The sequence below is a fragment of the Buteo buteo genome, chromosome 12 (assembly GCF_964188355.1).
Source record: "Buteo buteo chromosome 12, bButBut1.hap1.1, whole genome shotgun sequence".
In the NCBI taxonomy this organism is placed as follows: Eukaryota; Metazoa; Chordata; class Aves; order Accipitriformes; family Accipitridae; genus Buteo; species Buteo buteo.
Genome location: NC_134182.1, coordinates 38,836,295 through 38,857,855, shown reverse-complemented (window position 1 = coordinate 38,857,855; position 21,561 = coordinate 38,836,295). Strand labels below are relative to the sequence as shown.

General features: G+C 36.3%; 1 protein-coding gene across 1 annotated transcript in view; it reads left to right on the top strand.

Moving 5' to 3' along the window:
* Positions 1-21,561, top strand: part of UNC5D (unc-5 netrin receptor D) — a 166,979-nt gene that overhangs the window by 37,371 nt on the left and 108,047 nt on the right. The window lies entirely within an intron of this gene.

The following is a 21,561-nucleotide window of genomic DNA, read 5'->3' as shown; positions in this document are numbered from 1 at the left end:
GTGTCTCTGCTCTTAATATAGTAATGATGTCACAGTTCCACCTGCATATTCACTTTCATTGCTGACCTTTCCTAACTGGATGGTTTTTCTGAGAAGCAGGTTCAGTGTTCTTATTATATTAATGAATATGAATGATGTGAATTTCATAAAGCTTATATAATTTCCTGTCTGCCTTTAGATGATCCTTCCTCAAGACATGCAATTGTGTGTACATACACATAATTTTTAGCAGGAAAGTAGCAGTTTTAGGCCCCACCTGTAATTCACCTTAATTATGCTGGCTGTCAGTGCAGAATCGTTCCCTACAGAACACTTTCTAATGTATCTAGACTAGTTATACATGTCTCAGGTGATGTTTCCACCACTTTTCCCTAGAGAAACTTCCACATTCTCAGATCTCACTGTCAAGAATGTTTTTGCTCATGTTCAACTGAAATCTTCCTTTTTTAAGAAAACTCGCTTCTTTCCATTGGAAAGAGACTACATTGTTTGCTCAAGTCCTCAGCTGTCTGCTCTGTTGGCATGAACAGTACAGTAAATCCATTTTAAACCTTGTTTCGACATCTCACAAAACAGTAAGGGGTTTTTTTATATTGTTGGGTCTGCCCTGTGAAGTCTTATTTCAATGTTCTTGTGAGCAGAAACACAAAAACTTGGAAAATGTAAAGTATACATCTCATTTATCTAAGACAAGCTGAATGCAAGTGTCTAATACATGTGTTGCATTAACACTTAGAAGTGAAAGACTTGTCTTCAACTCATCTTTACCCCTATCTGCTTTCTTCTTTCCCATATTTGGCAGGTTATTTTTAAATTTTACATTTATTATTTGTGAAGACTTCTGATGAGCACAAACAGAACCTAACTAAAGCCTCTGTGTTTACTATCACCCTTAAAATGGATTGGTGTACGAACACATAAACATATTCCTCCAAATAATCCTCCTTTTCTCTGAAGGGCAGTCAAGGAGTTGCTGTAAAAATTACTTCCTTGTAAGAGGAGTTTTTCTGTATGACCTGACCTTGCAGAGGAGGCAGGACTGCATCTATTTTCTCTTTAGTCCACTATATGCATCTTCACTGGCAAGAAGTATTAAATCTTAATTTAGTATTTTAAGTTAGAAGTCGTGAGTATGCAGGTGTGGAATTGCTGTTGTTTAAGCTAACAAGAATGGATGCAGACCTCTGTGGAGATGACCTTGTGTTGGTTTTCATTCATACTTAAAAGTAAAATGTAGAGTGTTCAGCTTTTCAATTGCACGTAAACTTAAAAGTTAAAAATGTTACCAGGTATTGCCGAGCTGAATGAAAAGGGAGAAAGGTTTTTTTGAGGGGTTTCTTTGGACTGATGGGTTGTGGGGTTTTCAGTGGTTTCTTTTTTTTTTGGGGGCGGGGGGGGCAAGGAAAGGGGGTTGGTTTGGGGTCTTGCGGGGTGAGGGCGGGGGGAGGTGCAGATTAGGGGCTTTTATTCCTGTAATATTTTTGGTATCATTAAGGCTGGATAATGTCATATTTTTAGGTAAATAATGACTTAAAATAGGACAAGAGAGATCATTGGCCCATGGTAGTGCTGGGCATAGTAAATTACAAAGTCACTCCCAGGCCACACAAATGAAAGTGGTGTTTCCCAGTTTCCGTAGTTTTCAGAGTATGTAACATAATCAGTTGTTATTCTGGTGAAGCTGCTGAGTGGTGACTTGACCATTTTGAGATCATCCAGCCTTACTGTGATATGACAATACAAATCTTTATGGAGAGATTAAGGAGGGAGCGAGATGTTCCTTTCTGTCCTTATCAATCCTTCATCATCAAGCTTTAACACTAGTAGGATTCAAATGCATTCTTAAGGAGAAAAATAGTGGATCAGTTTGTACCTCATCAAGCTCATCTTTTTCTTATTTAAGAGCTTTTGTGGGCGGTTTAAATCAGTAAATCAGCAAAACAGGAAGTTTGTCAACCCCCTGGTTTTTGGTTTTCTTTTTTTTGTTTTTTTCTTTTTTTTTTTTTTTTTTTAATATTATTTCTTAAATCCATGCTGTGGAAGACATAGTATATGATTTTGTACTTAGCTAGAATTACTGCCCAGGTGGATGTGTTGCTGTCTGCATTCCTTCGGAATGCTGACTGTACCCATATTGTACAATTTGTCTTGCTTAGTACAGTGTCTGTTCGTTTCTAGTCATTGCTAGGCAAGAAGATTGCCCGGTCTGTATATCTGCATTTCTAACAGCGGCAGCCTGTTAAGTATATACTATTCCACATTCATCCAAAGGGAATTTTTATCTATTAAATTTCAGTTACTTGGGAAAACACTGTGTGGGTATATGTGAAATTTTACAGCGCCATTAAAACAAAGTGAACTGAGCACAGGTTTATTAAAGGATGTTATTGAAACTTCAGACACATTATTCTATGGTGTGCGGCAGACAGAAGCAAAATGAACTTTAATCACTTAAGATGAATGGAAATTATTTTCTCAACTTGTGTCATAACAGTGAACATCAGCAATCATGCATTCTTTCTTTATCACATAGCAAGGAAGATAACTATATGAAACTAATGTAAGACCTTAAGATTGTCTGCCCTACACTGCAGTGACAGTGCCTTTACTTATTTTGTAATGAGATAGTAAAAGAATCTGAGTTCTTGTGAAATGCAATAATATTTTTAATTTTTCTATTGACATTTGTGAAACATTGGTAAGTGTAATAGTCACGTGGTAGCAGAACGGACTTTATCTTCTCTAAAATCATATCAGAAATCTAAACATGATGCTTATAAAAAATATACCCAGGTGGTCTTCCTTTGCATGTGGTGGGTTTTTTTGTTTTGTATCTCTAACTTCCCTTACCTCTTGAAAGCTAACGGGTAGTGCTTGTCCCATCCTTTGAAGACACAAAAATCTAAGCCTACATAATAAAATGAAGATGTAATTGTAGTCCAAGATAGAGCAGTTACATTAATTGGAAGTGTTTAGAAAAAGCAACAGTGACAGTGAAGAAGCAGTGGTGCAGAATTTAACAAATACTAATAATTGGAGGATGGACGCTATGGTTTTTTGGTCTGATAGCTCAAAGTAAGCCTTTTCTTTTTCTTTGAAGTAGTCTAATGTAAGCTTTGGCAATAGTTCTAACTTACTTCATGAAACACTAATTGAGCACTCATAGAAAATATTTTTCTATAGGAAAGATCTTGACTGGAGAAGTGTCTTGCTGAGAACAGGTAGTTCATGAGCTTTTTTCTATTTCTGTTTTGGCTCTGAGTATCCCTTTTTAATCTTTGCAGATTTTGCATAATCCTGATATGCGGATTTTATAAAGTTGTGTTTCAGACATGCCTTTAAAAGTTTTAAGCTTTAGAGCTATGGAAGCCTGGAAGAGTCTTTCTAGTGACTAGTGTTCCTTCCCTGCAATGCCTAACTATAAGCTTCTGGTGAACTGAAGGTTGAATTTCTCTTTCCACATGTCCTCTGTACAGTAGTTATGAACCCCTTCTGAGTTATATTCTTGTCATGAAATCATCCTGAGGCTTCTGTCATAGACCTTTTAACAAAAAGCAAAATGTGTTTTACTGTGCTAAATGTTCAATGTTAACTATGTATGCTTTAATCCTAAACAAAGATTTGAAGAGAATGCTTAAATGTTGGTTACTATGTCATGACATATGGTTACATTAAGATAAAGAAAAAAAAGGTAATATGTGGTAACAGATGGGCTTGAACTCTTTGGAGCTGTTGAATACTACTTAATTTTTAATTTACAATGAATCTTTCATACAACATTTAACTCTTCTGTCATATTCTTTTAAAATATATGATGACTTTTCAATACAGTTTTCTAGAAATTGCATATGAATACTGAGTGGTAAAATTAGACAGTCATTAGAATGTGAAGAAAAGTAATTTCACTGAAATTTTGATGCATATTTGTTGCTGTTAGGAGTGTTACATATAAGGAAAAAAAACCAAAAACATTTTTATAATCCTTTTTATTTTGGCTGCCAGTAAATAACAGGCAAATGGATATAGCCCATGTGAAAAAAAACAAAACAAAACAAAAAAAAACCAAACCAAAAACAGCAACAAAAAATCCAAACCACCAGAGCACACGAAGTAGCTTGACATACTTTTGTTCCTTGGCTATGAATTAAGTTTGATATTCCATTGGTTGTTTCATAGAAATTATGCCTCTACCAGTCCGGAAAATGTAATAAAGGTCTTGAAAATGTCCAATGTTGAGAGTCAGAAATATTGTCAAACACAATTCATTAGAGTTAGAAATTTTTCCTCGCAAGTAAATTGTCTTGCCAACATGTCCTCCTGAATTAATTTTAACATGGATGTTAAAGAATTTAGAAAACTTCTCAAATATTAAATCTTTCCTATGCCTGAAAAAAAGCTCAATTGCTACTCAATTTCCTGCAACAATAATAATATTAAAATAAATCCTAATAAGTTTTGTGAAAGATGCAATTAAATCTCTACTCTGAATGCATTAAAGTAATCAAGTGGCTCTGGGTGCAAACAGGCATGATGTAACATGAATTCTCCACTATTGCGTTTCCAAGGAATGCTAAATATATTAGTGCAGGAAACTAAGGTTTAACTCTTTAACTAGGAAAACTTCTCCTAAGCTGACTTTTCTAGGCAGCTTGTTTACAAAAAGGGAAAACAAGTTTGTTTCACTTGTTTTCCAGTTTGAAAGCATAAAACATTTTAAAATTTCTCTGAAACCTGAAATGGTGTTTAATCCCTTGCAAGCTTGAAAACAGACTTGCTCGTCAGCTTGCCAAAGTATGGAAGAGGTAAGAAGTAGAAGAAAGCTGAGGCATAGTTAGGAAAGTATTTGCCTATGACAGTAAAGAAGCTAGAAATAGAATTAAAATAAAAATGAAACATTTTAATCCCAGTCCTAGGCCAGCAGTCTCAACCAGCCATTGCTACCAAGCTGCATTTGGGACAATTGTCAATATTCCCCTTCTTACTGTGTTCCATGTATCCATAACAGGTTTAGCAATACTGTCTTTTTTGGGTTGTGTGTCTTATCTAACCTAACTTATAATGTCTGCATTACTATTTGAGAATGATTGCACTACTGTCTTGTGAGTTCACTGAGACCAAAGACCAGTGAAAAATTTCTGTGTGTACGAAGGACTTAAAGTAGTGGGACCTTCATGTATATACCTCATGTGCTGCACTTGAATGAAACAGGGGAAAAACTTGGGTAAAGCGTTCCTAGAGTTGTAAACTGACAGAGGTAAGAGTGGAAGTGCAAATTTGATTCCAAAAAAGTCCTACCAAACAATACTCTTACAGTACTGATGTTGGACAAATTAGTTCAGATCTGTCCGTATTTTTCATTTACAAAACAACAGAGCTATTGCTTTTCCTTTAACTATTTGATGTGCAGATTTCATCATGGTGAAATCCCAAAACCTTAAGGAGCTGATACTGCATCTAAAAGGCAGACACTCAAAACTGGATTTAAACAATTACTTTAATCTCCCATCTGGTGGCTGGACTTGTCATGAGCTCTGAATGTCATCCCAGCTGAGGTTGTCTGCTTCTGGTGTGTGGACACTGGCTATTCCAAGTAAAACTAAATCAAACATTGTAGGAATGCTTACCTTAGAACAGTTCAAGTAGGCATAGATTTCTTTAAGGAGCTTTATGATATTTGAAGTAGCAGTTCTTTTTTCTTTTTTAATTTTATTTTTTAACACGAAAGACTGGTAAGGGATGGAAAAAGCAGTGCATAAATCTGAGTTTGGAAAAGAATGACAGGGAAGCTGTGTAGATGTAAGATGTCTGAAAATAATTTCTATTCAGACTGAGTGATTCAAGCCACATGCTGTAGTTCCAGAAAGGTAACACGGGTGTACACTGCAGGTAGCTTATGCTTGGATTATTTTTTGTTTGTTTGTTTCTCTCTCTCTTTTTTTTTTTTTTTTTTTTTAGGAAGTGCCATTCATTCAAGAATTTTTTTCAAGTAGTCTCTCAATGTGCCAATGATTGTTCATCTCAGTACATTGCCTCCCATGCTACATTTAATGCTTGAGAAATATTGAGACATTAAACTAGTAATAGTAATGCATTGTGTGTGTGTGTCTGTGGGTATGTTTTAACAGCCTGCTGCTAGTATACTATTATTTAGCACAGGTGTTACTGTAATTGTGATAGATTGGGAAAATATGAAGTGTTTAATGGCTCTCCCATATTCTTTTCCCACCTATGTATAGTGACAATATGGGAAAAGTTAGCAAACAGGTCTTAAAATCAGGAGCTAAAAGCAGATTCTACCCACAATCCCTCAAACTCACTGTGTTTCTTTGCACTGCTGTGAATCATTGAGTACTTATATAAATTCATAGAAGGTCAAAATAAATCTGAAGCAAATTTGATTTAAAGAAGTTTTGTGATGTCTCATAGACTAATGCTGTGGTTATTCATAGGTGACGTTCTGCTTTACATGAAGTTTTATGTGGGTTTTTTTATATATCTAATTGACTAATTTCAGCAACTGGCTCAGAGTAAGGACGGTTTTTTTGCTTTCTTCTACTTATCTAACAGTTATACAGAGAATTATATGCCTACTAAGAAAATGCAGAAGCAAAGGGTTAGTTCTGAGTGAAATCCAGGATCTCTGTCTTTGAATTTATTCTGCTTGTTGTAAAGCAGTATATAAAGTGATTCATGGACATAAACAAGAGAAGCACATTACACCTTTGAAAAGATTAGGCTATCTCAGACAGTGAAACTCCAAAAAGCTCCAAGTAATGATTCTTCAGTCACGTGTTATATCTTGGTACACATGCTTTTGAAGGTGTTTTTACAGGGCATTTAAAAGGATTATGGTATGTACTAACAAATAAATAATCTTAATTAGATGTTTTATTAAAACGATTTCATGAAGGCCTAAGTTGAAACATAAGTAGCATTATGAAAACACTTAATTACCAATTAACCTACTTAAAACTGTATCCCTGTACACTGTCTTTATGTAGCAGAAGACTTGCAGCTCATGAATATTTTTCTGTAGCTCTTAGTTATGCTGTTAGTGAGCTTCACTTTAGAAGTGGGATACCCTGGCTGTCCTTTCCTGTTAACTCATAAATACTTCAAACTGTGCCGTCCCTGTCTGCACATAAGTAAATGCAGATAAATTGTCATTCAGTCTGGATTGTTCCTTTTTAAATTAAAATATGTTCAATTAATGTTGGCAAAAGAACATTTGTCACTAATCTTTATTCTTATAAATTATGTAAGTTTTTACCAAGGCGTGCCCCCCTCAAATTTTGGAACGAATATGTGCAAAATCATAAATTAGTCTTCAAAATTTAAAAAAAAAAAAGTTTAAAAGTAACCACTTTTTTTAACCTATTAAAATGCTGTACAAAATGTTTCTAGATTTTTTTTCGGACAGCATTGGAAGAAATACTGGAGAATGCATTATTGTAAACTGTCCATGACCAGCCTTGTCTTGTCCTGCATAGCTTTGCATATTGAAAATCTCCTCAAGATTAATGAGGTTGCATACCAAGTCTTCCTGAGATCAGAAGCTATGCAGCAGTATTGTCACATCTATTCCTATATGGTGGGCTGGACCAATAAAAATTGAAGAATTTCTGTCCCAGTGTTTTTCATAGACAGAAACCCCCAATGGAATCAGTGAAAACATAAATGAAATTCAGGTTGTGTCTATTTTGGCTCACAGATATCTGAATTTGCACTATTCACCAGACACCATCTGCGCTTCCTCAGTATGCTTAACCACCTACCCAAGAAACACTGTTAGCCTGCATGTTTGTAGGCTTTTTAGATGCTGAAAACTTTGTAGCTTTTAACCCTCTGCAACCTCCTTATTTTAAAAAGTGAAAGGGTAATTCAAGACAGTTCACCATGCTGAAGTCTAAATCATAACTTGTCCTAAGTTGTCTATGAAATAGTGTGAAATGTGACCTAACTATAAAAAAAATCCACTTGTCAGTACATCATCCTACAGACGTATGGGTTTTAAAAATAAAAATAATAATAAAGTCAGTATTGCAAGTGACATTTACTACAGTGGATAATGGTTTATGGTTAAACATATGCATGCTAGCAAGAAATCGCAAGTGTAGCTATAGCACTTCTTATGTGACAGAGAGCAGCAGTATGGCTCCAGAGTGTTCAGAGAGGTTTGTCTTGGGGAAAGCATACAGCCCTGTATTCTACAGAAGAGAATCTATTTATATGCAAATGTTGTCATAAGGCTTCAAACTTGGATTATCAAAGGGTACATCAATACAAGCTTGTAAATCTCTCTGCTGACTTTTTATACTAGCATGTGTGTGACAAGTGCTGAAACAAAGATGTTGGTCAGATTGTATGCATGGCGTGCAACTTTTTAAAAATGTGAGATGCACATTTTGCCAACATTCTACATATACACACATACTCTCTTTGCCAATGTTCGAGATCTGGCACTTTAAAGTGTATATGGCTTTGGTGTATTTTGCTTAAATTACAAATAAAAATATTGAGAGATGTTATGTTAAAGAAGGTTCATGTTAAAATTGCATAAGAAAATCGTTCAGTTGGGGGGTTGCCTCGTTCATTTCTTAGCAACAACTGGACCAAAAATTTTGATTATATATTAGAAATTATATCGAAAGTGATTCAATCAGTAGAGTGAAAAGTTAAGGAAAAGTTGCCCCTGAACTTCCTCTTGAAGTGTAACGTGTAACCAAATAGGTTTGGAAAAGAAGCCTACGATTGTTGGTGTTTCTCTGAAACATTTCGTAGTGAATAGGGTTTGGGGTTTTTTTTCCAACAAAATCCTCTTTCTTTGGAAAATCAATTACATTCTTGCCTAAGCATTTCATGTTGGAATACTAGTTTACACATTATAAATGAAATGCTTATTTCCTTTTAAGTGGATTCAAAGTGGACTTAGAATCCCTTATTTAAATAGCCATGGGAGGATAATAAAGCCATATTTTTCACCCTTAGGAGGTTGGTTCTTTTTCTGCAGTTGCAGTCTGGCCATTAGATCCGCAAGATGAACTGCATGATTTTATATGAAATCTACAGTTGGCATTATGATGACAAATTTCAGTGTATTATTAAATGATTGATTTGCCCAGGAAGAAGCATGTTAATGGAATGAGGATCCATTTGTGCCAGACAGATACACTGTCCTATCAAACAGCAAGAAATACATATCTGAGAATACATGTATGTAGCAAAACACGATTACAATTGCAGAGGATTTAGTTCTGCCTTCTAAATCTTTCTTAATGCATTGCAAAGGGATCCTGCTGTCCTAAAAATAGAGGGAAGTACACGTGACTCCCTTAGATCCCTCCCTAGCCCAATTATATATTGACCAATGAAATCCTACATTTAAGGAGAAAAATGGCAATGTGGGGAACAGTAATGTGCCACAGTAAGAGCATTGCAACTTCAACTAAACTTGCTTATTAGAACACTGGAAGTACTGTGCTGCTTATTTGTCTGAGATAGTGTTAGTGTGTATCTGGGATAATCAGAAACAGAAGGAACCAAGAAAGATAAAACACCATCAGCTCTACCAGCCCTCCTTTTCTAGAAGGCATTTGAAAAAGAGTTGTATAAACAGTATGCTGCAACAGAGGGCACAACAGGAGATAGAATCATTAAAACAAGAGTTCTGAATGCACAAACTCCACAGGAAGTTAAAACCTTCAGGCCATGGAAGCTGAAATAAGCATAACGAGAATTAGGAAAGAGTGGAGGGACGGGGAGCCACGTAGTTCTTTTTGGCTGGTAAACGGAACTGGAGAGAATAGCCTTCTGTGTGTGCATGAAGTTCTGACAGGTCATTAATTCTGGAAAAATTGCTCCACAGCTGCTGATGTGTGGATGTCATTTCCAGATATCTCATTAACTACTGTCTAGGTTAAATGCTGATGTTCACTAGTGTAAATCCAGCTATGCAGCTGGTGAACGTAATTGGTTTGTAATGCATTTTAGCTGGTATGTTAGTCTGGGGGGAGAAAAAAAAAAAGGGAATAATTTTCAGTGGGACGATTGTAATTTTGAGTATCACATTCTGAAGTATGAAATAAATAGCTCCTACTCAAAGAGGAAGACGATGAAGCATCCAGCTCCTAGAGGCATACTATTCAGATATGCTCACTAAGCACTTTAGCAAAAGTCCCTGGGTTGTGTGTCATAGCACAGAAGCAGCCATGAATTTAATGGATAGCCACGTATAAATAAGCGTTGTTTAGTTTTATTGTATTGCTACCCTTTCTTCCATTGCTTGAAAGGAGGGAGATGTGGGGCACCCTTTCCCCATGGCAGAGAATAAGAGGTAAATCCTGCAATTCCAGAATTGAAGCGGTAAATAAAGAAAGAAACTGTTTAATCATGCAGGCTGCCAAAATGACCTTGTACTACTTGCATCTTCTTAGTCAGCAGCTGGTTTATACTATGTCTTTTGCTAGTTGCAAGCAACAACAGAATCTAGGGGTGCACTTATTTCTGGGATAAGAACTACATCTCTCTTTGCAAGACCAAAAAAAAAAAAAAAAAGTGTTGATAGCGTGAAAAATAATAGAAAGTTTCTGAACTGTTGTTCAGTTCATTGTATGCTAGTTGGGCCCAAGAGAACATCCCCTATCTCCTTCAGTTGATTATGCAAATATGAATAAATATGTGAATACCTATTCCTACTTTTTATCCTCTGTAATCTAATGTCTCCCCTGACACAATACTCTCAAATTATCTTCAGTGAGTAATGACTTGCATTTAGCATTTTATACCAAACTGTCATATAGATCATTTTCTGTTATACTTTACATAAATTAGGAATCCTCCCCCATGGAATGTGTATGGCTGCCAGAGAGTTTTTACAAGATTAAAAGTGCAAACAACACAATTCTGGTGTAATTTGGAAACTCATGAACGGAATAAAATGGTAAACTTGGAGGTTACAATAAATTACAGTGTCATTAGTCAAAATCATTCAGGGAGTCATTTGGCTTTCCCAAAATATGATTATTTTCTTTGGTGGTATAAACTGGTAACTCACAGTCGTTATCCTGTTAATTGTTATTCAGTAGCCTTTATAGGTCTGTCTGGAACCTAATAGTCAGATGACCTCATTACGAAAAAAATACAGATGTGAGCACTGCTTTGTCTGGAGGCAGACTTGATAGTTAAATGGGATGAAAAGGCTATAATTGTAGCATACTGCTACAGAGGGTCTCCACAGGCAAAGGTGGAGCAACTGGGAGCTACTGTACTGAACAGAAAGTGCTGTCCGCACTCAAGGTGCAATACCTACTAATAGGAGTATTTTCTGGAACTAGAAGAACACCATTCAATTTTTTAAGCTGATACAGATAAACGTGGCTGAATCATATCTTCCTTTGCGAGTAAGTAGGATTTTTGTTTCATGTAACTATCATTTTAGCAACTTTCAGTGCTAGGCTAAACTTTATTTTCTGTGTTGGAAGTTGAATATACTAAATGGGGCACACACACATGACATGTCTAATTCAGTATTTTCCAAATACTTCAAGTATGTGAAGTATTATGAGCTAATTTTCAATTGTTCTGTACCCTTTACAATTCATAGGACCCATTTTTGCAGCACAGATACAAGGGCAGAGTGGGGTTGGGTTGTACTTGTGGAATAAATTATATAATTGATTGCCATGTCCTGGATTAGGAAAAGTGAATGAAATCTTGAAGTGTCCAGAGTATGTTTTATTCAAAAGTCTACTATTTACACTAATTGTAAAATGTGAAATATCCAAGAATTTTCTGTCTGCAGATACTTTATTCCCATGAATACCAGGCTGATGATAAATGCTGGGAAATGAGCAAAATCTTTGTCTGGATAAACTTTTCATAGTAGGAGATCAATGCTTTCTAAGAAACTGCAAAGGCTTTGGTGATTTTTAAGGCTGGATAAAATGCTGAGTGATAGAGAGACTTCAAGGTACAAAGTACAGGGCTCTTTTTAAACACGTAGGAAGATGCTACTTTTTCCTCAACTATAAACAAAGTGCAATTTAAGTAAGTTCACAGTAACTGTAATACATTAGGGAGTGTTATTGATAATACATGGAGTTGGTTTGTTGCATTTCAGTGTTCTTCAGATGTAAGGTCAACATAAAGCTGGTACTGAACAGAAGGTGATTTGTGCATGCAGCTGAGAGCTCTCAAGAATGAACTTGGCGTTCTAACTCTTGAGCTTAGCTGGTGACCTTGGTTTTTCTCCAGTTAATAGTGTGATGTCTTTAAAATGAAGACGTAACATTTTTACCCAGTCGTTAATAATAGGGCAACATAAAATAAGGAAAAGCATGCTGAGATAAAAATAAATCCATAGTCCGATATAGCTGGTAATGTGCTTAAGCTAAATAGAATATAATTTCTAAACAGGTTGTATTTTGCAGTTGCCATAGAGCATTGAAAGCATTGATAGATGAACTATGAATCCTGCTTAGAAGACTTAAACTGTCTGTTCTCTGCTTCTACTAAACTTTATTATCCCACAGTGGAATAAGTGGAAGTGAAAGTGTGCCAGCTCTAAAAAAGATACTTCGTAACCCAGTGTCTGAAGTCAGGGCTTCAGCAGGCCCATGATGGTAGATTACAGCAGAAGGGTCTTGTTCCACTTCGTCCTGTCCATTCTGTCCTGACAGTTGTTGCCATTCCACAGGTGGGAAAACCTGGTTACTTTATGAATAAGTCCTTTGGCATATATGGGAAGACATTGCTTCTAAACCAGGTAACAGGGACATGAAATGGCCCATGAAATCAAAGAAGAGTTAGTAAGAGGTGTAGAAAAATATTTACAACATTGATCTTTAGAAAAGGAATGTAATAAGGAAAAAAGATGGCAAAACCAATTAGAACAAATTTTTGTGTGCTGCAAGCAGAATAACTATTCTTGTCTTGGAAGGGAAACCAGTATAAAATGGTGAGAAATTCTCTTGATATATAAGCAGGAGCTATCAGAAGCCACTTGAAAACCTGTAACAGTTTCATGTGCAAGAGAATAAAATATAATTTCAAATTAGTTGTTTCCTTTTAAGAAACTCTTTTAATCAGGAAAGAGAATTCAGTTTTTCATCTAGCATTAAATGTCAGGTTTCAAAATTTTAATCAAGCATGTGGACTGTAGGAGAAATATTACTCTAGGGTATAGATTCAGATGTAGATACCGAAGCTGAGCATTGTGTTGGCCTTTTCTCCTAATCCTGGTATGATAAAGTTCTGACTCTTTGCTCTTGGGGGCTCTTGATACTGGGGAGAGTAATGCCAGGAGATTTCTGATAGCTGTTTCAATGCATCCTTAGAAAAGCAGCTTTGAACAGGGACTTGGTAGGTTTAGTGGTGCCTGGCACTTGAAAGAGTAGCATGCAAGAAGGAGGCTCTAGCAAGCTATCCTGCTGTCAGCTCCTCCTCTTTATTACATTACTTTTTTTTTTTTCCTTCTGTTATTTCTGTTCTATTGCTCATGCTCAGTGGCTGTATCAGTCCATTGAAAAGCAGTCTCATCATTTTCATATGGCACTGCTCTGTACTTGCAGTTTGCTTACCGATCTCAGTGCTCGAAGGGGCAAAGTTGCGATCACAGACAGTACCTGTTACTGGCAGTGGTTTCACAGAACTGTGGATTATTTAATTCCAGATGCATCACAGGTTGTCAGAAGTATTTATGAACTTTGAAAAATGCCTTTATGTGCCTCAGTCTTGTACTAATGAATATTAAAAGGAAGCAATTCTTGTGTGCTTCTTCTCTCTTGCATTCCCATCTTTTCTATGTCCCCTGTTCCTTAATAGCTCCCAACTGGTATCCTGGCAATAGGAGGGGGTTTATTACCTGCTGTGTCATCACCAGGAGGTGATATTTCACAGTGATAATATAGTTCCCATAAAATATGACTTTTAGGAAACAAAGTGGGCCAGACCATCTGAATTCTCCTAGGAGCACCCATGTTTAGCTTTTCCTATTTATATCCCTCCAGAGCAAGAGATAAAAAATTATATTGCTTTTAAAAAGAGATAAAAAGTACTGTGGGTGTGACTGCTTTCCAGGGGACAAGGAAAAGGGGAATAACAAGAGTTTTAGGTGATGGAAGAACAAACAGAAGGTAAAGAGGAAGGTTTTGTGGAACAGCAGGAGAGGAGGGATGGTTCAAAGGAACATCAGGAGAGGAGGTGTTGGGAGAAGGAAAGAACTTCTAGTTTGTATGGGGAGAAAATCTGTCATCCAAATGCGTGTGCAGATGCTGAGTCCATATTGCTGAATCAAGTCTGTGTTTTGTGAAGGGTATTTGCCTTGTTGTAGAATAGGAAGCAACAAATCCTGCTTTAAGTGCAAGAAATACTTGATAATTATTCTCTTTTGCTTGGTCTGAACTGCCTGGCATTTGACAGGATCACAGCAGTGTCTAGAGGGCTCTGCCAGAGATTGTATTACAAACCAATAGCACAAAAAGCCACACGGTCACCACAACATAGCGAGAAGTTCAGGAGTTGGGATATTGTCTTGCAGTGTGGAGAAGTTGAATTTATCTCCTACTTGCCTCACCTGGAATAGCCTCCCCATTCTCTCGTTCAGTTTATATTTTATTAACCACTTAACATGGAACAGGTTCAACTGGAACAGGTCCAACAGGCAAGGGGAAGGAAGAGCAAATTCCTGACCCAACAGTTGCAGCTTCAACAAACTAGCATTTTCAGACAGAAATTCCCCAAACTAATGTGCACTTTATAGTCACTGGCCCCCAGTGAAAAACAGAGTAAGTGCCTGCTCAGTAGTTTTGTGGGCAAGGTTATCAAGATACAGAAGTTTACTCAGCTAGGAGACTGGGATAATGGTCCTACTTTTTATTCTTTTTGTCTTTGAAATATACATTTCTCATTCCCTAGAAGATGTCACTGCCAGTTAGAAAGTTGTTGTACTCAGGTGAAAATTTGTGTTCTTGAACCAGGAAGAAAGAGCAAACAAGACTACGACTGTCTCTATTCCAAACATAAGACTAATTTAAAATTCAGAACTTCAAATTGAAATGTAATAAAAATGAGAAAGATGGGATTTGTTACTTAGATTACTCTCTGACATCAAAATCACTTGCAAAAGAAACAGTATATTGTTACCTTAAAAAACTGAGATTTGATCAAGTTTGTATTTGAGGATTTTCAATTTAAAAAAGAATTATATGGAATTTCCCTGCCTTGCTCTTAGAAGTTTCAGCTAGAGACCAGAAGGACCTCATTAAAGATTGCTGAACATTTTTTTCTTATTTTGCTACTTCCCTACTGATACTTTTATTACTTTTCCCTATGGTGCTTGACAATGCATGTGTTTTGTGTAGTGCATTACTAAGCATAATAGGAAAGCATGTGGGGAATAAAAAGAAGTTATCCTTGAAGCATCCATAACATCAGCTAATTTATGTATGAAATCTGCCAGCAATATAAAGAAACTAAGCAGTTGTGTGTTTTCAAAGACACTTCTGCATTTTGGTTATGTAATTCCAGAAAGAAATCTTTCATCTCACTGCTTGGCAGGGCCAGAAGCAGCTGCAGTGTCATAGGAAGGAGGATGGGAGGAACACTTACAATGTGGTGGGTGATGCTAATCAACTGTAGAAATCCCTTCGATAAATCCCTGTCTTGATAGTGTTGCTGTTTCCTCCTTTGGCCTATTTCTTTCGTATTCTGTCTTGTGCTGTGCTAAATGGCCTTTGCTGATGTATAAATGCTTATATGCTGTCCTAGGGCGTACAATCCTATCGGCTAATACTAAACCCCACAATGAATTACCACCTCCACTCTGTGACAATCAGAATGTAATTTTGCAAGTAAAACTGTTTCTACCCTAGGTTGTAGTTATGCTGTTTAATACCAAGAGAAAATAGGGGCTTAATCTACTCTTGCGCCCAGTCTTTGCGACCAAATCTAAAAGGTTACTCTGCGCCTCTGTAAAATTCTTAATTGAAGAAGTCCCATAGATAACGGCCTCCTTCATGTCCAGAGACAAAGTAAAATAGTACATTCTATCCTCCTCTATACAGATTGTTTTACTGTTCTTGCAGCAGTAGGAGCCCTGTGCCTGTGGCCTTCAGGGGATCTAACCTCTCCTTAGCCTCCCTTCTTGAGCATACGTTGTGGTGCATTCTGGCATTCAAATAGCCTTTGCACAGACTTCAGGCATTGTGATTAATAATTCAGTATTATGCCAGACATGGATTAGAGGCAAACATTAGTAAAAAATAGTAAAGGTCATTTAAACGGCAGGAAACAAGATTCTACAAATAGCGTATGTCTGGCAGCTTTGCTAAGCTCCATCTCAGAATAAAATGGTGTTAAAAGCCCACTGGGTGCCCATCAAAATCTGTGAATTCACTGTGAAAATCCCTCATTGGGTATGTACATCTTGTCACCACGTGCTGACTTCTTTACTTGATGACCTATATTTCTTCTGAAGTGCGACATTACATTAGAAACAATCACATGTGTCTATTAAGAGATGCTTTCACTTGTCAGCATCTCCCCTTTACTTACACTTACTGACTTTGGGTTTAAATAGAAATAAATTCTTCCTCCTTTATCATCCTGTCTCCATCATTCTTTCTTTATTCAGAGAAATAATTTTACTTGAGAGGCTGTAGTTGCTGCTTTGTTTTGGTAGGTAGAGGTTAAAGTGAATTTTCGCTTTACCATTTTCTGTTTTAATTCTTTGTCTTCTCGGTTTCCTCTTACTCTACTGTCACTTGATGGCTTCTAGTGTGATCTAAAGGGAGCTCACCACTAACATTTATTGTCTTGGAAATGGAGGGAGTGCACTATTGTTCTGGTCACCAGTCCCTCAGAGATGGCTAATAACATCAGTCCTTTATCTTGTCAAAAATCCCGCATTTGCCTGGCTGGAAAATACAGTCTGAAAAAAAATCAAAAAAGTAATACATGCAAACACTTTTACCGTTCAGTCAACCAAAGTCTGAATAGGTTTCATGATCACAGCAACCACATTCACAGCAACTACGATTTCATTTACTGGTCTAAATAGTTGGAATCTAGTTGTTCATTACCAGGCTTTTGGCTGATTTGTTCCAGATATTGCATACACCTGACACAATGAATTGTTGCTTGACTGTTTTTTTTCAACGGTGGTACTGAGTTCTTCTGAAATTAAGCTATGACCATAGATGCTGAGCACTTCTGAAAATCAAATCCTTGTGCATCCTTTTTCCTCTTTTACTTTCTTTTATGGACAGAGTACTAGATTTTATATCAATATAATAAAAACTTATTAAATATTCACCATCTAGTATGCATTACTTGAAAAACAGATCATTAAAAAGATGACCAGAATGAAAAATCCTCACAGTCACGTAAGAACTCTTGCATCAGAGAAAGACCCTTTTCTTGCCCATACTGCTTAATTCATACATGGTGGTTTTATGGTGATTTTTTTTTCCCTTGATATTATTCTTAATTAAGCCTCAAAAAAGAGTCAGAATGTGCCTTTTGGGGCTAAACTCAATTTAATTAACAATATATTCTACCAGATTTCTTGGATGTTATTACACTTTTGCTTCTTGCCTGTAAGACACACATTTCTTGTTTGTGTAGTTAAGAGATTAAATAAAACCATAAAAAGGGTTATATTTTTAACTCCAGAGTTTTCTTACCCCCACATGCACCTTTTAATGGTTGAAATTAAGCAGCAGGGAGATTTAGGCTGAATGTTTCAAGGCCATTATAGTTAGCTATACCTCTGAGATCCATTCGGCAATGCAATGCTAACAGAGCACTTAATCTACGTCACGGCAAAGACTCCAGGGTGCGTGCCCAACGGAAGGCGTTTATTTACCAAATTAAAAGCACAGCAAGTAAAGGCCTGGGTGGTATTTAAGCATATTTTATCGACTCCTCTTCTGCTTCTATTTACTAAAGTTCTCACTGATGGAAGATGATGGATGACTTGATTGCTTGGCTTTCGAAAAGGTGAAATACATCTTCTCTGATTTATTCTTCTTGCATTGACAAAACAGCTTTTGGTGTAATTGGAGAGTATCCAAGTCCAGCTAGATATGTCGTGTCCTGGCAGCTTCTCTCACTGCTGTATTACACTCAAGCTTGTGTATGTCTCATAATGGAGAGTCTGACAGATTTCAGATTTAATGTTAAGTCCGGTGTTAAAGCCAATTATAGACGTATATAAATCTATAAGCCTGTCTGTGGATAATAAAAAGATTTGTATATTCAGTTCCTGACTTAAATGAAGCTATGCAACTTCATAATGGAGAAGGATCTGGCCCATAATTTCTGTGTTTATGTGATACACGGTTATGTACACAAATATGTTACCAAATTTTACCTAAATATTATTTGTTGAGTACCCAGTATGAAATGCTCCTTTGGATATATGCATTGACTTGTGTGTGGTGTCAATCTATTGAAGTTGTTTTATTTGCTTCTGATTAGAACCTGGTTTAGTTGAATGGCTACAGGCTTGGCTGTGCCCATAGGTTAGATTTCTCACAATATACTATGGAGTTTTCTGATTAAGAAAATTACTTAAAATATGTCATAATACAGCACTGTGAAAATGTGATAAGGTTAATCATATCAAGGGCTTATTTTCCAAACTCGTATGTTTAAATTCAGCCTAATGTAACACCACTGATTTTGCTACACAGGCAAGAGCAAAGCCTGTATTTTATCTTTTACACTAAATGTCTGTGTCTCAGTTGTACCTCTTGATTTTTCAAGATCTAGAATGGAAGATGTCTAGATGGAATTTAGATATGTATATTTTCTAGAAAATCTATGAAGTATATGTTAAACACGTGAGATCTAGCATTTCAGTGTTCCATAATGCTTTCATATCTTTTTAGTGAGTCTTTTTTTATGGAAATGCTGATTTTTTATGTAGCTATCTAGTTTGTCTCCATCTCATCTCAAATGTCATACTTTGCCATGATTTTGGCTATTTCCTACAGTTCATGATTTTATAAACTCCCTTTCAGACACTGATGTTCACTGTAAGGCTACATCAGAGCTGTCAGACTTGACAAATAAATCCTCAAGTCTTGGAACAAAAGGGCTTTCAATCACAGAGCTGGCGATAAACATAGTAGGTTAATAATACTGCTTTTCTTAGGGAGAAGATGACTCAAACAGCAATGAAGTAACAAGTGATTTTTATCACCTTGCAGATATGAAAAGAATATTGTTTATAGAGCATTTGAACATAGTTCTTGAATAATTCTACATTCTTCTCGGTGATTTTTCTAAAAGATAAGGAAAAATGTTCTGAATGTAGCTGATAGAGCTTGAGGCAGTCCAATACCAGTTTGTGATTGTTTACTAGAAACAAGGTGTCAGGTTCAATGTGTATGTGTGCATGTATGTATGTTCTTAAGTATGTGAAGGTAATTGTAGGCTGGCAGATTCTAAGAAATGCTGTTCCTTTCATCCTAATGTTGATACTGGCGAAAAGGAACAGTTTAGTTTGATGTGGTACAAATTTTCATCTAGTTGGTCAAACATGTACAAAAGCTACACTTTTTTCTTTTCTGCGCAAACCCCTTAATTTTGTGACTTTTCCAAAAATGCTGTAATGATGTGCTGGGGTTTGTGTGAAATTCATTTCAATTCACTTCCCTTCAATTTCTCTTTCAGTTCATGATTTACATAGTGTGTACAGTGAAGTGCAACTCCCTGCTGCAGCTCCTGGGCTGAATGTGTGCATATCTTACATTGCTTGTGGTGTTGTGAACTTCCATTAGAAAATACAGTTCATACTCTGCAATTGTATTGTATGCATGAGTTCTGCAGAAGTTCTCAAGCCTCATTGAAATGCAAGTTCTTTTTGTTACTTACTGGTTTGGTGAAAAGGCCCAAAATACTCTATTTGAATTCTCATTATTTATGTCTCAGGATATTAGATACTTGAGAAACTATTGGAGGAAGTAATATGAGAATGTTGGCAACTACGTGATCCAGCCATTATGTCTATGTTCATAGTTCACAAGCGGCACCAATGGAAGTATTAATTAGAAAGCTGGCTGCAGATCCTCAACTTTAAAAAAACCCCAAAACCAAAACACCACCACAATAAAAATCCCCACTCAAATCCTTATTTTTCAAAATATGTGCTTTTTGCGCTTCTACCTATTATTTGTTCTGTTCTCTCTATGGTGCTCATTACCTTTCTTGCTGCTATAATGGCTTTCTTATTCAGTATGCTGTAGTTTCCAAACTTAATTAAATTACAGTATGCTATGTTAAGCAATACGAGTCATTGTACTGACAAGAGAGCTTTACTGTGAAGAGATTGCAATGTAAAAAGCACAGAGAATGAAGGAAGAGAAGTGTCATTTTACAGACCAGAAAAATGAAGCTCAGAAACAAAGTACTTGCTCAAACCCACATTCACTTTCTCTTTGGCAAGAGCTGGAAACTGAAGCCCATCTCTTTGCCTCATACATGAGGCCACTGTTGGGTAGATTTTTTTCTTTTTCTGAAATAATTAAAAAAATATTTATTTATACATATGTATTTATGGAGCTTTCCAACATTGGGAAATACAGAAAGAAGCAAATGTTACTGAAGCTTACAAGGAAGATCAAATCAAATAGAAATCAAGTCCGCAGACGTTAGGAAATTAAACACTTTGTGTCTTGGAAAACTTTCTGTGATGTTAAGGACAAAAAAAAAAAAAATGCAATCAGGGTCCCTGTGGGATTATTATTACCTTTTTTTTTTTCCCTAACTAGCATTCAGTTAATTTCTTTTTCCTGTAGTTGCATGACTATTTTTTTAAGAACTTGCCACTATCTGAATAGAGGGGTTTATGGTTATTTTACTCCTTTTTTTCTTCTTAAAAAAGACCCCCAAAACCTTAGGCTTGCCTCCTCCTAACGAAGTGGTAAGAGGGAAATTTCACTGCAGTCATTCTTTTGGAAGGTAGTCAGATACCACATTATTGGAGACTACGTAAATGAATAGATGGATGTAAACAGTATGTTGGGGATTAGTTGTCAATGTCATTTCTTATGACTTAGTTGAGTGAGTCATGTATCTGTGGCAATATATTTTTATTCAACAGCCTTTACTTATTAAAGGTAAGGCAACAGTAGCTTTTGCAAGACTTTTTAGTCTTTTTAGTTGGCATTTAGAAGGGAAGATAAAAACATCTACACTTTGCTTCATAAAAAGACTGCAAATGCCTTTGTCTCTGACAGGCTATCTAAGATTTTGAGGAAGGGCTTTGTACATTATTAATAAAAAGGTTGTTATCAGTATAATTTTTTTCTGTTCTCAGTTCCAAATGTGAAATATGTGAGTACCTGTTGATTTAGCAGAGCTAATTCTATGTGTATGACAAACTTGCTGAGGTTTTTAAGCATCAGAATAGATTTGCCATGCTTTTGTAATAGGTACTTGTCTTTTTGAATATATTATGTATTATATATTGTATTTGTATATACATTGTATTATGTTTCACTTTGTTTCCTATGACATAGATCAATGGGATCAAGCTGGGAAGCAATAAGAACTAAG